Genomic DNA, 16715 nt, shown 5'->3' with positions numbered 1-16715 from the left:
AAATTAAAGCCATAAAGGCCAAAAGGGTTGTCCATGTGGAGGTGCTCCTTTGTAAAGGATGCTTATAAACAAAACAATTTGTTATATGTTCCAAGAATTTGTATTGATTTTTTTTTGGGGTATACATTTTAAAAAAGAATGGGGATACCTTTTTTTCACATGGAGAAATACTTTGGACATCCGCAAAATATCCGCCAATCTCTAGTCCGGATTCGGATTTTTTTTTAAAACGCTTGAAAGATACAGATTATGACGCGTTTCCTGATGGAGAGAAGGACGCAGCCGATTGTCAACAATAGTGGTGAGTACTTGGTTTAGCTAATTAACAAGACAACCAATACCAAGGAGCTATGAATTAATAAATACTCGAGGATAAAGTACAGGTTACTAAAAAAAAAATGATTTGAATTATAGTGCAGGAATAAACAGAAGTCTGCAATGACTGAATGATTCAATCTCCCGTTCGACTAGTCCAAATAATTATGACGTCTTGAAAGGCTATTAATTTATAATAGCCTTTGTCGATGTAAGGCGTCAAAGAAAAAAATTATAATAGCCTTTCAAGACGTCATAATTATTTGGACTACCGTTCGACTAGCTGCGGAACCGTAGCTCTTCTGTCCTTATGCTATTTTTTTACTATTTGCGGACCATCCGCAAATAGTCAAAAAATAGCATAAGGACCGAAGAGCTACGGTTCCGCAGCTACCGTTCGACATGATTCACGTTCACCTGACATTTTTATATGTTGTCTACTTGCATAATGTTTATTATTTGAACAGAGTATGGCAAATTTAGTTGAAAAATTTCGGCGAATATGTGTATTACTGCAAAGGGAAAATTATTTTCCCTTTAATTTTGCTTATTAAAGTACTTTAAATATCTTGCAGTATTTAACAGTCTTCACATGAACTGTACATGTTAAATGAATCCGGGTCCGTCCGCCCTGATTTTTGTTCGCCCTAGTTCCGTTTCGCCCTGAGACTGTTCGCCCTGATACCTGTTTGCCCTGATTTATATTTTTTATTATAGTGTTGTGTTGTGTGTATTTAATTGAATATGTTGAAGTCAGTCTACAATTTCGCCGAATATTTACGATTTTTATTTTTTATTATAGTGTTGTGTTGTGTGTATTTAATTGAATATGTTGAAGTCAGTCTACAATTTCGCCGAATATTTACGATTTTTATTTTTTATTATAGTGTTGTGTGTATTTAATTGAATATGTTGAAGTCAGTCTTTATAAAATAAAGTGTAACAATGCAGCCACGAATTTTATTTAATTAATATTCTGTATTCAGCTTTAATAGATAAACATAAATTTTAATATATATAAATATACAGATTCAGATTCAATATTTTATTAAAGTCCCACCACTTGTATAACATTATACATTCCAATAAACATATAAAACATTGCGTATAACATGAAATATTGGATAACATTTATAAAACATATTGTATATTAAAACTAACAGTAAAATATCATTAGCTTAAATACTAAAACATATACAAGTGCCATTCTATCAAGAAATATGAGAGACTAATATTAAAGGATTAATTATATACAAAATTTATACAATTTTTAAAACTACATATATCTAAGATTTAAAATATATCATCAGCTATATACAAATAAAAAATTTGTTCTTCTACATAAAATGTTATAGCAGGTTTTAGCAACTACCTGACATAGTTCTTCGTTTCTGAATAAAAATATAAACTTTTCGTCAATAGACAAGTTATAAAATTGATCGTTATGTTTTACAGCTTCACTATACAATATATTTCGAAGGTCTGCATATAAAGGACATAAAGTAAATACATGTTTTTCGTCTTCATTTCATTTTTACACATTTCTTTTATTAATGTAACATATACATATCATTAATGAGAATAGGGCGAACTAACTCAGGGCGAACGGATTACCAGGGCGAACAAACTCAGTGCGAACGAAACTAGGGCGAACATGTAATCAGGGCGAACGATCCCGATACCATGTTAAATCTACAGGCCCAGAGCTTGATTTTTGAAATTTTTTAGTTAGATTCTGTAGGCCTGTAAATAGGATTTTTACAGGCCCGAGAGCAATTTAACAAGCCTGGGCTGCCACTCAGCATGAAGACTAAGTATTATAACATAGACATATATAATAAATAAACTGTCTGTTTGTTGTCTCCATCATTCCACATTTCTATTTTCAATTTTATCTAAATACTTTTCATGTTTTACAATCTGTATATGTACATCATTGTTTTTACTCTTTTTTTACTAGTTTATCAAAACAAAATGTAATTTACGGTCTCACTAATTAGTGACAAGAAGAATATTTGTTTATGATTCAAACCGATACTACATGGTACATGTTGTACTACATGTATCTTATCTATGATTAACTCAAAGTCATAACAAAACACTTGTAGTTTAATATCGCATACATTTGTACATGTATGACACAGGACAATAGTTATCACATACATTTGTACATGGCACAGGACAATCAATGACAAGTTTCAAGACATGCTAGCAGTAACTGAAAGCCAGCACAAATGCCTAATCTGTCGTACACTCTTATTCTGCAGGTGGCTGTACCTCACTTTTTACATTAGATATCATTTAACGTCATATCATAAGGATTACAAAGGTTAATTTGAGCAATTCATTTTAAAAGGAAATGATGGAAATATTTCCATGGAATTCCATGGAAAAGGAAATTCTATGTAATATATTTCCATGGAATTTCATGGAAAAACTTCATGGAAAATATTTTCCATGGAATTCCATGGAAAATGTTTCAGATGGAAATATTATTAATTCCTTTTTTTCTCTTTTTATTTTCCATGGATTTCCATGGAAAACAGGTTCCAATACTCCATGGAATTCCATGGAAAAATATTCCATGGAATTCCATGCAGTTTTCCATGATAGATGATGGAAAATTTAGGGATGGGAATGAACAAAAAACAAATATCATTATGTCACTAACAAAGCAACAAAGAAGAACCACTGTATTACAGGCTCGTGACTTGGGACTTGCACATACATATACAGAAAGTGACAGGGTTAAACATCATTGACATGTAAGGGGACTCCGAACCCTCACCCTTATTATAGTTATATTTATTTTAGGTTATGACAAGCAGTAACAAGTTTACAGATCATCAAGCTCAATATATATTCTATTCAGAAAAAATAACTTCAGATGTTTTATTTTTGCAGAGCTATGTAGTCCTTGGACTTCAAAAAATTCATGCAAATAATCAGTTTATTTCTTTTTTTGGGTTATATATATATGCTTGAAGATATTGATCTGATTATTATGATTTATCATGATTATTGTATAGGTTTTCCATGACAAGTTGCATATCAAGTGTAAAATTTGTTTCAGTTCATACTATTTAGTAAAAAGCAGAAACTGATCTGGAATTATGGTCCAAAACAAGCATTTTTCATATTACATGGCAATAAATTGTGTATGAATAGGATCTCTATAAAATTGTACCACTTTCATTTGTACATGTAGCATTGTAGGGTCCATACCTCAAAAGGAAGGTTTGGATTACTTTTGGGGTAATGGACTAAACCTTTTTATAATTATGGGTAAGAAACAAGGATTTCTGGTATCCAACATGTCCAAACATTAAACTCTTGAATAATATACATGTACATTGTGCATCATTTGTGTATGTTCATACATCATGTACATCTGAACGAATATATAGATACATTGTACATGTATAAGAAGATATGGTATCATTTCCCTTCGCCCAAGATTAAATGACATAGAAGTTAAAATATTATAAAACTACAGGTCACAATACATATATATATATATTTCAACAATGAGCAAATCCCATACAGTGTACCTTTCTATGGATCTCTATGAAATTGAGCCTCAATGTTCAATACCAAAATGGTAAAAATATAAGATCAAAGGGGTTTATTATAAATAGAAGTGTCAGGGAATATTGTATAAAAATCAATTTCAAATGGTAACAACTTGAAAACTAATTTAATAATGACAAAAAGGGGGAGGTTCTTCAGTTACTATTGTAAGACTACAATCATGACAATGGGATGACCTGCTTTTAGTTATTCTGCCAAAGGATAAAATTGAGAATGGAAATGGGGAATGTGTCAAAGAGACAACAACCCGCCCAAATAAAAAACAACAGCAGAGGGTCACCAACAGGTCTTCAATGTAGCGAGAAATTCCCGCACCCAGAGGCGTCCTTCAGCTGGCCCCTAAACAAATATATACTAGTCCAGTGATAATGAACGCCATACTAATTTCCAAATTGTACACAAGAAACTAAAATTAAAATAATACAAGACTAACAAAGGCCAGAGGCTCCTGACTTGGGACAGGCGCAAAAATGCGGCGGGGTTAAACATGTTTGTGAGATCTCAACCCTCCCCCTATACCTCTAACCAATGTAGTAAAGTAAACGCATAACAATATGTTCGATAAGGTCCTAAAATGGCCCCCTTTTTTAGCGTAAATTTCAAATTCGGATTCATCGACCAATATCACGATAAATTATAGCTAATACATTGACTAGCTAGGATATAAACCATTTTGTTGAAAATTTTACGTTTCTGCGTTTCATTATGACGTTACAAGTTGTACTCATATTGATTTTTCACGAAAAAATCAATGAAAATGGGTGAATTTCCATAGATTATTGGACAGGAAACATAGAGCGCATACGTCGACAACAAAGATCTTTTAAAATAATGTTTGTGAAGACATATCACATGTCTTATTTGAATCTTAAGCTTGTCGAAGCCTGCGCTCTATGTTTCCTGGTCCTTTATTTGGTTGAAATCTAGCTGATTTTGTCAAATTTCACTAAAATCCCTTATCTTGACCTTTTTTGGATGTAAAAATCAACGTGTTAGAATTAAACTTTGACACAACCAGTTCTGTTTAACTTTCTAACATGTCTTTAAGGCAACTTAAAACATTTATTGTCTTGTAACTATGAACTTTATAATTGGGGCCAAATATGGCCCTTACCGAACTTACTCCTTTAATCAAACTTTGCCTCAATCATTAAAAGGGTATCTTATGCTATTAATTGTGATTTTCAAAACAAGAAAAATTTCTAATACAAATAGAAAGAAGTTCATGGATATTATAAGCTATTTTTTTTGCAAAACTCTTTGAATAGTATTGTGTCCACATGCTAAATACTGTTTTCTCCCTTTCAGCAATATAACAAAAAATGGACAGAGGAGTTGACTATTGATTATGACTGATACTGGAATGAAGTAACCTACATGTACATGCACTACAGTGTCCAATGACTCCATGCCTGACAGTCCATTTTTACATGTACATAAAAATGTATGTTGACAGCCAATGGTAAGTATTAATCTTCATCATACATGCATTTCGCTGTTGTGTGACTTCGTTTCTGACCAGAGACTGATAATAATAAGATTTATCATATACTTAGACTTAATAACATATGATTTTTACCGTATGATAATAGCATTAAATTAAAGTATTTTCTATATTTTTCGAATTGGTGCTTAGCGGGCTGATATGAAAAGTTTATCACATGCTTCGATTGTTATCACATGCCTTTCCGTAACGTTATCACATGGCATTCCGGTGATACTCGGCAAATTCCGGAAAATACACCTTAATGCTACGTTTTCAGTGAAAAACATTACAAAGTAGTGTACAAAACAATTATATGAATACTGGAAAGTATATTGTGTAAAATAATTAAATTAAATTAAAAAAAAATAATTAAATAAATGCATTTTTTAAGTCCAGTCTTTCTGAAACATAATTTAGAAAGTTACTTTAAAAAAAGTTGACTTTTCCAAACAATTTTCATTATGTATATTGTATAATTATTTTTTTGTCGATTCGTCCATATTAAAATGTGTTTTTTTTTCTCTCTGTTGAGGCATATGATAGAAAGATTTCTTATTGAATGTATCAAATTTTGGGTCCGACGTCCGTGAACTTTTTACTCTTTCAAGATCTTTTCGGGAACCACGTAGAAGGAACAATATATATGAATCTGTTATTTTTCTCTACTGTTGAAGCATATGATAAAAAGATTATAACATGTCATTTTTCATATCGCATGTATTATCAGCCCTCGAGCCATGCGGCTCTTGGGCTGATATTGAACCTAGGGCTGATAATACATGCGATATGAAAAATGCCATGTAATAATCTGATATTATCATATGTTTAGTAGTAAATACAGTAGTTTTGCATATTTGATAAATAGCATGCTATCTAATCCATATCGCGCAACTTTGATGCGCACCCTTTATCGCATGTCCTTTATCACAGCCCTACCCTTTATCACACCCCTACTTTTTTTTTCTTTTTTTTCAAATGGTCAGTTTTGGTTTTTTTTTTTGCTTAAAAATTTGTTTCCTCAAAATAGGTAAAAAAATTTAATGACGTCATTGTTTGGTATGTAACGTCACGAACGTCAAGTTTTCATACTTTTTGGCACTCTAAATGTAACTATAAAAAAAATACAAAACACACAAATAAATACAATAATAAACAAAATATTTTTAAAACAACAGCACACAAATTGTGATATTATGATACAGATTTTGTCATGTTTTATTCTCTTTTTACCGGTAATAATCTTATCCTTTATTTTAACTTCAAATATTATGTACTAGTAACTACATATATATGTACTCAATGACTTGCATTCATTTAGTTTGTAATAATATGATGCAGCATATTATCATGATTTTGATACAGCATTACAGGGGTTAAGAAATTTTGTTGTAGCTCACTAGCCCAGGGCTAATTGGTAGCAGGATTTTACTAGCCCTGTTAGAAAAACTACTAGCCCAGCAAAACTGACCTGCTAGCCCTAGTATGAATTACAAATTCAGAGTTTGCTGCAGTAACAATGAATTCTATAAAGTTAACAATTTTTTTCCATTGTACAGTAGATTTTTGCAAATCGGATACCCAAAACTTATGTCAGCAAAAACTATCCGATTACTGACATTAGCAGATATATTCAATTAATTGATAATTGAATATTTACTGAATATTCTGTAATAATGAGTTGACCAAATCCCAAGATGATACAATTCTTGACCACTGCTATACATAGATATATAAAGGATTGGAGGGTTTTTATCAGATACATCATCACGTTTGTGTAAAAGAATTATCAGCTGGTTAATTATGTTATGCTCATATTTATTTTCAGTTTTAATATTCTAATTATTTAAATAAATTAAATGACCTCAAATATTTATGTGAATAAATATCACTATCAATAGTTTTGGTCTTTTATAATTGTTTTATAAACGAAGTACAGTAATGTCTATATTTACATTTATCACAGGTAAGCTAATTATGGGCTATACATAAATAGATTACAACCTAAGCACAGTCTCTAAACTAATATTGATCAATATTGTATTTGTTATAAATTTTATTTCTTTAAAACTCGAATTCATTTGAATATCAATGAAGATTATCATGATTGATGAATATTATTGCATAAAGTTTAAGTTTTCTGAAGACTGTTAATGTTTAGATCATGGTCTGGAGTCTTTTTCACAGTATGTAAACAATGTAAACAACAACAAAATGACGTCCATAACATCATGAACATGTGCACGTGTTTCAAAAGTTATATCTAACAAAAGTCAGGTTTCTGCTGTCAAAAAGGATTCACATTTATATTGCAATAAATCATTCAGAAGGAGGTACAATCAGGTTGCATAAGCAATGTACACTACCCCTGTACTGATACATCGATATTGAAAGTACGGGATCCATCCAGAGTTATTTGTTCTATTTAAAAACTTGTACAAAATCAGTTCAAATTCTGGGAATCCCCGATGACGTAGTCAAATCTGATTGGCTAAGATAGAAAAGTGATGAGGGGAGTTTCCCCTTTCTATTTTAGAAACGCCAAGAATTTTTTGTCACTAGTCCGTCGGGCATATTGGGTTACAAGTTTTGGTTGCCCGAGGTCTAAATACTGTAGTCCCGGGCGTCGGGCTAGTGGATTTTTTAACCCCTGCCAGCATCCAACAAAAAGTCTGTCTCTTTTAGCTCACCTGGCCCATAGGGCCAAGTGAGCTTTTCCCATCACTTGGGGTCTGTCATCTGTCGCCTGTAAACTTTTACAAAAATCTTCTCCTCTGAAACTACTGGGCCAAATTTAACCAAACTTGGCCACAATTATCATTGGAATATCTAGTTTAAAAAATGTGTCCAATGACCCAGCCAACCAGGGTCGATTATTTTTTTTGCCACCTCTTTCGCCAAAACTATATTTTTCGCCACTTTATTATTTTTTTTTCGCTTGCTGCCCCTAAATTGGTAATTTTGAGGAAATTTTGTCGTTTTTATACGCCTGTCGTCTTTTAGACGGGGCATATTATGGTATACCGTTGTCCGTCCGAATGTTGTATTTTGTTTGTGTGTTTTCTTTTCTGTGAGAACAGATATATTGAAAACAAATTCATATATGGTTGAAATTAATGCAAAAGGAATTTGAAAATTATGTATCGTTAATGATTAAAAAATGTATAAAGTAATGAATGGTAAAATGTATGTTTTTCATTGATTTAAATAAATAATAATACAAATGTGTATGTTATAGAGAAGCTGGTTCCACAGGACCACCTGGGTTATCAGGAGAACAGGGACTTCTTGTAAGTAAACATCACAATATAGATTTTATTATATTTCAAGTATTATGGGGGTATATGGGGGGTCACAATTTGTATGAAGAGGGAAAGGTATTCTGCTATAATAAAAAATTGTGAAATCTGCATCATATTGAATAGATTTGACCTAAAAGAGAGGAAGGAGACACTGAAAAGAGATTACATCAACCAGCAACAATTGATAGCTGTTAGAAAAAACAACAGCTAACCATGCAATCTATTTGACAATGATTTAATGGACAAACAATTACTTAAGTTAGAGTCAAATAGATAAAATAAGGAGGTATCTTTATCAGAATGTTTGAGATTTTACCATCATTTCAGAAGACTGGTAACCAGAGAAAGATTTTCAATACATGTTTTAAGAAATTACAATTATGGTCCTTGAAAGATTTGAAATTAGAAAAATCTATAAACTGTGCTTTGACAGTTTGTTTACTTATACAATAAAGAACATTCAAGAGTTTGATTTTCAAAAAGAGTTAAACTGCATGTAAAGCTGACAAGAAATTAAGCTAGATAAGGTTTATTAAGCCTTTATGTTAATGGTATCTGGGTCAGAATTGATGACTTTTCTCATCACTTGGCGTCTGTCGTCCGTCGTTAACTTTTACAAAAATCTTCTCCTCTGAAACTACTGGGCCAAATTTAACCAAACTTGACCACAATCATCATTGGGGTATCTAGTTCAAAAAATGTGTCCAGTGACCCGGCCAACTAACCAAGATGGCTGCCATGGCTAAGAATAGAACATAGGGGTAAAATGCAGTTTTTGAATTATAACTCAAAAACCAAAGCATTTACAGCAAATCTGACATGGTACACAGCTACTTTTGCATAGGTACTATTTCTGTACTAAAAATATGTAGTTCTGGAAATTTACTTTTAATTTTTAGTACTATTTCTTTACTTTAAAATTATTGTAATATTTAGGTACTTGTATTTTACAGTACTTGATTTGTACTAAATATTTTGGTACAGAAATAATACAATATTCCATGTTTGAAAATCATAATTTTAAGAGATTTGAAATAGAAAAACTTTCAAAATGCTGAAAATGTAACGGTAATAACCAAACATCTGTAGTACCTAAATTTCCAGTACAAATTAAGTACTGTAAAATACAGGTACGTAAATATTACAATAATTTTAAAGTAATAAAATAGTACCGAATATTGAAAGTAAATTTCCAGTACTACATATTTTTAGTACAGAAATAGTACCTATGCAAAAGTAGCTGTGTAAAATTGTTCATCAGGTCAAGATCTATCTGCCCTGAAATTTTCAGATGAATTGGACAACCCCTTGTTAGGTTGCTGTCCCTGAATTGGTAATTTTAAGGAAATTTTGCTGTTTTTGATTATTATCTTGAATATTGTTATAGATAGAGATAAACTGTAAACAGCAATAATGTACAGCAAAGTAAGACCTTAAATAAGTCAACATGACCAAAATGCTCAATTGACCCTCTAAGGAGTTATTGCCCTTCATAGTCAATTTTTAACAATTTTAATAAAATTTGTAGATTTTCACTAACATTTTCCACTGAAACTACTGGGCCAAGTTCATTATAGATAGAGATAATTGTAAGCAGCAAGAATGTTTAGTAAAGTAAGATCTACAAACACATCACCATCACCAAAACACAATTTTGTCATGAATCCATCTGTGTCCTTTGTTTAATATTCACATAAACCAAGGTGAGCCTCTAGTTTTATTTGGAAAACATTAATCATGTTCAGGGCTTATATTTATAATAATTAATGTAATTTAAATTTTCAGAATTACACATTTGTTGCTCCCAAGATGTAAGAGGATTTGAAGTTGTACGATGACATGAATGAATTGATTAAAAATACATGTAGATGAGACCCTGTATCTACATTTCGTGTAACTGGTATGTACAGTATTTGTTATGTAGTTTTTGTAGTCAAAATGGTATTAAAAAAAATGCTGAAATCTGCAAATTTAAAAAGGAGTCGACTCAAACTGACAAAATAAAAAAAAACCACTACCATTGAATCAACAGATCAAGGGAAAAAGTAATCTGCTATACATATATGGAATAGACATGTAGTTACATTTATTTACCCCTTTAATTTTCAGTCCATTTAACTTTATGAGAATAGAATTTTATATTCTGGATTTTCCTAAGATTCAATTCTTATTACATATAAATATACCCATGTGTTATGCTTGTAGTTTGAGGAAAATAAATTATCAAAATAGCTTGACCAAGATTAAACAATTACTGATATCATGAATTAGGTCATGTAGGTATTTTTTGTCTTGTCTGCAACTGATTGTATGGTGAAGTACATGTCTGTCAGACTGTCTGGGCATGGTTCATCTTACAATGACCTGATATTCATTGTGATGGTTCATTGGTCAATATTAAGTTTCATATTTTAGTCTGTTTGTTGTATACTATATAAAATCAATTAAGATATTAGCTATATTTGGTGTAAGCAATGATTGTAAGGGGCTAAGACATGAAAGAAGGGGGCTTGAAAATGATGAGTTGTGTTTTTATAGGCACTAAGTATACTTACATATACATAATACAGGTTATGTGTAGTACAAATACATGAATAGAGTTTGTTTTCATAAGAAGTTTAATATAAACATTTAAAATGGTACGATTGCCAATAAGACAACTATTCACTAGAGTCCAAATGACTGAATTTTGCTAACTATAAAGGAGCATATGTACAGCTTTCACCAATAAGAAAACTGATACAGAATAGTGAGCTATAAAATGTCAGATCATCAATTAAAAATACCTATCTGTTCAACCAAATTTTGCAATTTTCACAGCTTTCGAAATATTTTACCTTAAGTTTAACTTCATAGAAACCAGGTATATCCTGATTTGTACATATATCAGCTTTTTACATGCCAATTTTTTACCATACCTTTAAAGCCTTCAAACAAAATAACTGACCTTCGAACAGAGGTACTCCAAAAATAACCCCTGGTTTTCTGGAAATCTTAAATTAGTATACTATGGAGCGTATAAATCCTCAATTTTTATTGCAAACTCATAGACAAGTAAATATTGGCTCAAAATGGTCTAGATATATTTCTCTTTCACCAAAAGTTTCATTTCTGCAGATTTGTTGGTTAGTTAAAGTAAACAAGGACATCAAACACACTTTTTTTGTCAGAGTAGGGCTACTTTTCATACATTCTAAATTGAAGGGAGTAATTGGTAGTCTGACACCATAAAATGTCCTGAAACTAGGTTTGTAGAAACCTGGGTTTTATGAGTATTGCCCAGCCCAGTGGGAAATACTGGGAAAACCCAGGTTTTACTGTCAAAATTTTACTGGGTAAATCACCATAAAATCACCAATTTATCATGTCAGAGCTTAAAATACAATACAGTTTTCTCCTGATTATAAGTTTGGTAAATTATTGGAGATTAAACTGATGTTACCTTTTTTGCTGGACTACAATACAGAAATAAACATTACATGCTGATTTTATTATATTACAGGAACTGTAGGAAGTATTCCAAAGTCTGATTGCAAAGTATGCATTACAGGATTCTATCATTGGAGCAACATCTTAGGAGGATAAGTGGAAATGTATGAAGGAATCCTTGGGTACAAATAGCAATTATATGCAGAAGTGGACTCTTAAACATTATTAACAGACATGGTAGTCAAGAAATTTATACCATTACCAACTGGAATTAACTATTGTGTTTATTTTTTCAACCATAAGTACTTTCCGAATACAATACAATTCAAATTCAGATTATTGCGTCAACATACAAAAATGTACAAGTTACATTTAAAAAAAATGAAAATGCATATATCATGTACACGATGTATTGAAAATGAATTTTATATAAAAAATGAAATAACAAAAATGTTTAGCTTTATATTGTGCAGCCAAACTTTGAAATCTTTAAATGGTATATAAATGCCTGTTATTTGTCAACATTTTGCCTTCACCTTAAGATCAGTGTTAAAATGAGAAAACTATTTTGCATATATGAAAAAAGAAGTTAATGGTTGTAAATTAGAGACTTTCAATATGGTATATTTGTATATCAGCTAGCCTTTGTTTCATAGAACTTTCTATTTTAGTTTATTAGTACAATGAGATATGAGGTATACACAGCTACTTTTGCATAGGTACTATTTCTGTACTCAAAATATGTAGTACTGGAAATTTACTTTTAATTTTTAGTACTATTTCTTTACTTTAAAATTATTGTAATATTTAGGTACTTGTATTTTACAGTACTTGATTTGAACTAAATATTTTGGTACAGAAATAATACAATATTCCATGTTTGAAAATCATAATTTTAAGAGATTTGAAATAGAAAAACTTTCAAAATGCTGAAAATGTAACGGTAATAACCAAAAATCTGTAGTACCTAAATTTCCAGTACAAATTAAGTACTGTAAAATACAGGTACGTAAATATTACAACAATTTTAAAGTAACAAAATAGTACCAAATATAAAAAGTAAATTTCCAGTACTACATATTTTTAGTACAGAAATAGTACCTATGCAAAAGTAGCTGTGTACATCAATCTGATTATCAGACAGCAATAACACAACAAAAACACCCGAAAGGCATTTAGCTATAGGTGCTAACATGCAGTCCTCAACAAAAGCCAGGTGTCTAAAAGATTTGCCATGATATATTGAATTGACCAGAGACTATAAACAATTACAATATGAGTTAAAATAGAGCTGCCATCAACACCAAATTCTCTGAATAATTTTCTTTTAATAAATATGAGATTATAGACAACCACTGAAAAGGTTTCTGACTTTAAATGGGTACATGAATATGTGGTGAGGTGAACTAGTTATTTCTTCAAAACCATATAAAAAAAATTTGCATCTTTTGCAAATAGTTCTTATCCAGAATATGATTAGTTTGTGTCATAACTGATGACCACACAATATGACTTATACATATATGTATACATTTGTACATGATATAAATCGTTTCAAATGTTATAGTACATGTAGTACATCAGTAATCCATAAATCATTTACAGTTTTGTTTTAGACAAAATAAATTGTGGATACAAAGAAAATAAAATAGAATGGAAGCATGAACACATGACCAAGAAGAATATTTTGCATGCTTATATATATGTATCAAAACAGAATTTATATTAGATTAGAATTGACTTGCATGAAGAAGCTCAAATCCTGTGAAATTTGTGTTATTTAGGCTGAATTCACTTTAATTTCATTTGAAATGAATAAGCTCGATTCATGTTAATTTCACGTGAAAAGTTCACGTGAATTTCACGTGAAGGCTCAATTCACGTGAATTTCACATGAAAAGTTCACATGAATTTCACGTGAAAGTTCAATTCACGTGAATTTCACATGAAAAATTTCACGTGAATCAGTTTTTCACGTGAAATTCACGTGAAATATTTCACGTGAATTACGCGTATAAGCTCGATTAACGTGAGATTCACGTGAATTTTTTCACATGAAATTCATGTTAATTTCACGTAAATTTCACGTGAACAAAATTTGCCTGTGTATTATAACTTATAAATGATACATTTTACAGGTAATATCGATTCTAGATAAACTAATCAATGTTGGAATGTGTTTGAAACTTGAAAAGAAAATCTATGTTGTAATTGAATGTTGAGCTATAGAAATATTTTTCATTCAAATGACTTGCAATCGGCCACGATATAATGTGTTTTGTGTTAGTTTAAATCTGCAGTCTAATCATGTTGCGCTCCATCGGATAATTTGTTTTGTGTATGTTTTCAATTCATTGTCTGCAGAAACGCAACAATAAAATAAAGTGCATTAAATCATCTGAATAATATATAACTTTGTTATATAGTTACAATGTATAATGATTAAGCTAAAATTCTTCAAAAAAGAACTCATATCGATTAAACTGATTAACCCTAACTTTAACTATTGCGTTGAAAAATCTTTTAAAAATCAAAGCTCTTTCTTAATAAGATGGTTTTGTGAGTAAGTTCTAAATAACCATGTTATCATGTCCAACGACATAAACAATGCATTAGTAAATCAAAGCTCATAATTAATTGCTTAGAGAAATACAAATACAACATTACACGTCTGTCTTTGTTTGCTAGTTGTTGTGTTACCACAGAGATTGGATATGCGTGAAATCGAAAGCCGAGTGCGTCAGTCGTTCTTACCAGTACAAAGCCTCTACCAGTCTAAAAACCCTACAATGCCTTCTAGCGACAGCACACGATAACCAGGGTCTTGTATTATAGGCTATACTTGTTATTGTTCTTGAAATAACAATTGCAAGATACCTAAAGATGCAATGTGTAGGATATACCCTATCACTCATTAACCTTGCCCAAGCTATGGGTAAATAGTCAGCTAGATAGTAGTTGCAAGCCAGGTAAGACAACTTATCTAGGAGATAGAACTGTAAACTGGATACATGACCACTCATCAGCCGAGCAAGGCAACTGCTCTAGAGAATATGATCCTCAACGACAAAACCCTTGGTCCTCTAAGTTGGGGGTTAAGCATGAGGCTAATAACTTCATCTTATGAAACAACAATTTATTACAGAAATCAACACAAGAAATCAACAACAGCAGGTATACATGAGATGACGGGCTGCACAGGCAGCAATATGATTGTACAAGGAGAAAGCCTATCTCAAAAGGCCTTTGACAGGAACCGGAATCTCATGGAAAAAATACCATTTAGATTGACGCGTGGAATGTGAAAACTATGTTCCAGGTCTCCAAGGTACAAACTAGGGATATTAGTTAGGCATCAGTGAATGCAGGTGGACAGAGGCCGGAAATTGTTTCACACAGAGTCATACCATCATATAAGCAGAAATAACAACCAACATACAGAAGGAGTGGTAATCATTATGAATAAGGAATGTACAAAGAGCTTGATATAATGGGACAAAGCAACACTAATTCAGTGCTTCTCGCCTACAAACTATGCGGAAAAAGAAATTAAAGACGCTTATCATGACGCTCTCAGGCTCAGATTAGTAAAACACCACACCATGATGTTCTTTCTATTATAGGAGAATAATCACTGATGAGTCTTATGTAGACGAAACGCGCGTCTGGCGTATTAAATTATAATTCTGGTACCTTTGATAACTATTTACACCACTGGGTCGATGCCACTGCTGGTGGACGTTTCGTCCCCGAGGGTATCACCAGCCAAGTAGTCAACACTTCTGTGTTGACATGAATATCAATAATGTGGTCATTTTTATATATTTCCTGTTTACAAAACTTTGAATTTTCGAAAAAACTAAGGATTTTCTTATCCCAGGTATAGATTACCTTAGCCGTATTTGGCACAACTTTTTGGAATTTTGGATCCTCAATGCTCTTCAACTTTGTACTTGTTTAGCTTTATAAGTATTTTGATTTGAGCGTCACTGATGAGTCTTATGTAGATGAAACGCTCGTCTGGCGTACTAAATTATAATCCTGGTACCTTTGATAACTATTTAGTCCTTTCGAGTGCATCTGAGATCAATTTATGATTTAAAATGGTGCATTCTTTTTATTTTTTACTTTCTGCGCAGGATTTTAGTATACTGTTTGTATTTCTTTGTTGCTCTTTTATGTAATGATTTTAACTACAATAACCTGATTTTCTCGACCTTTGATTTTGATTTTTGTTTTTTGATTGTTCTGCCTCTGTTTGTATAAAACAACATTAAAAGAATTTTTTTTTTAAAAGAAACAAAACATGTGTGGGCAAAACATGTTTTTATTTTATCAATGTTTAGAATCCTAAACACAAAAATGAAAACAATAATATAACAGACATGTCATACTTTGCATTTTAAATCATTTGAAAATGTGGTTACCTGAACGACATCGAGATTCATCTCAATGTCAATGTTTGTGAAGTTCAACATTATTTTAGAACTGTCCTCAACTGTGATGATGTAATTACAATTTGAGAGATTGCAATAGTCTGATGGGTAATGCGATGGTCCTCAACTGTGATGACGTCGTTATTACAATTTGAGAGA

The 16715-nt window shown here is 31.6% G+C and overlaps 1 long non-coding RNA gene across 2 annotated transcripts; it reads left to right on the top strand.

Annotated features, from left to right (window-relative positions):
- Nucleotides 1-222: 222 nt before the first annotated feature.
- Nucleotides 223-12571, top strand: LOC139502394 (uncharacterized). Of its 2 annotated transcripts, XR_011658831.1 has the most exons (4): nucleotides 223-301; nucleotides 5215-5368; nucleotides 10477-10591; nucleotides 12194-12571. It is a non-coding gene; the product is annotated as an uncharacterized lncRNA (long non-coding RNA). The 2 variants fall into 2 exon arrangements; XR_011658830.1 differs by lacking the exons at nucleotides 223-301; nucleotides 5215-5368 and adding an exon at nucleotides 8624-8679.
- Nucleotides 12572-16715: the final 4144 nt, after the last annotated feature.

This window comes from Mytilus edulis, chromosome 14 (genome assembly GCF_963676685.1).
Source record: "Mytilus edulis chromosome 14, xbMytEdul2.2, whole genome shotgun sequence".
In the NCBI taxonomy this organism is placed as follows: Eukaryota; Metazoa; Mollusca; class Bivalvia; order Mytilida; family Mytilidae; genus Mytilus; species Mytilus edulis.
Note: the sequence above shows the minus strand (reverse complement) of the source record. Positions and strands in the feature narration are given on the sequence as shown.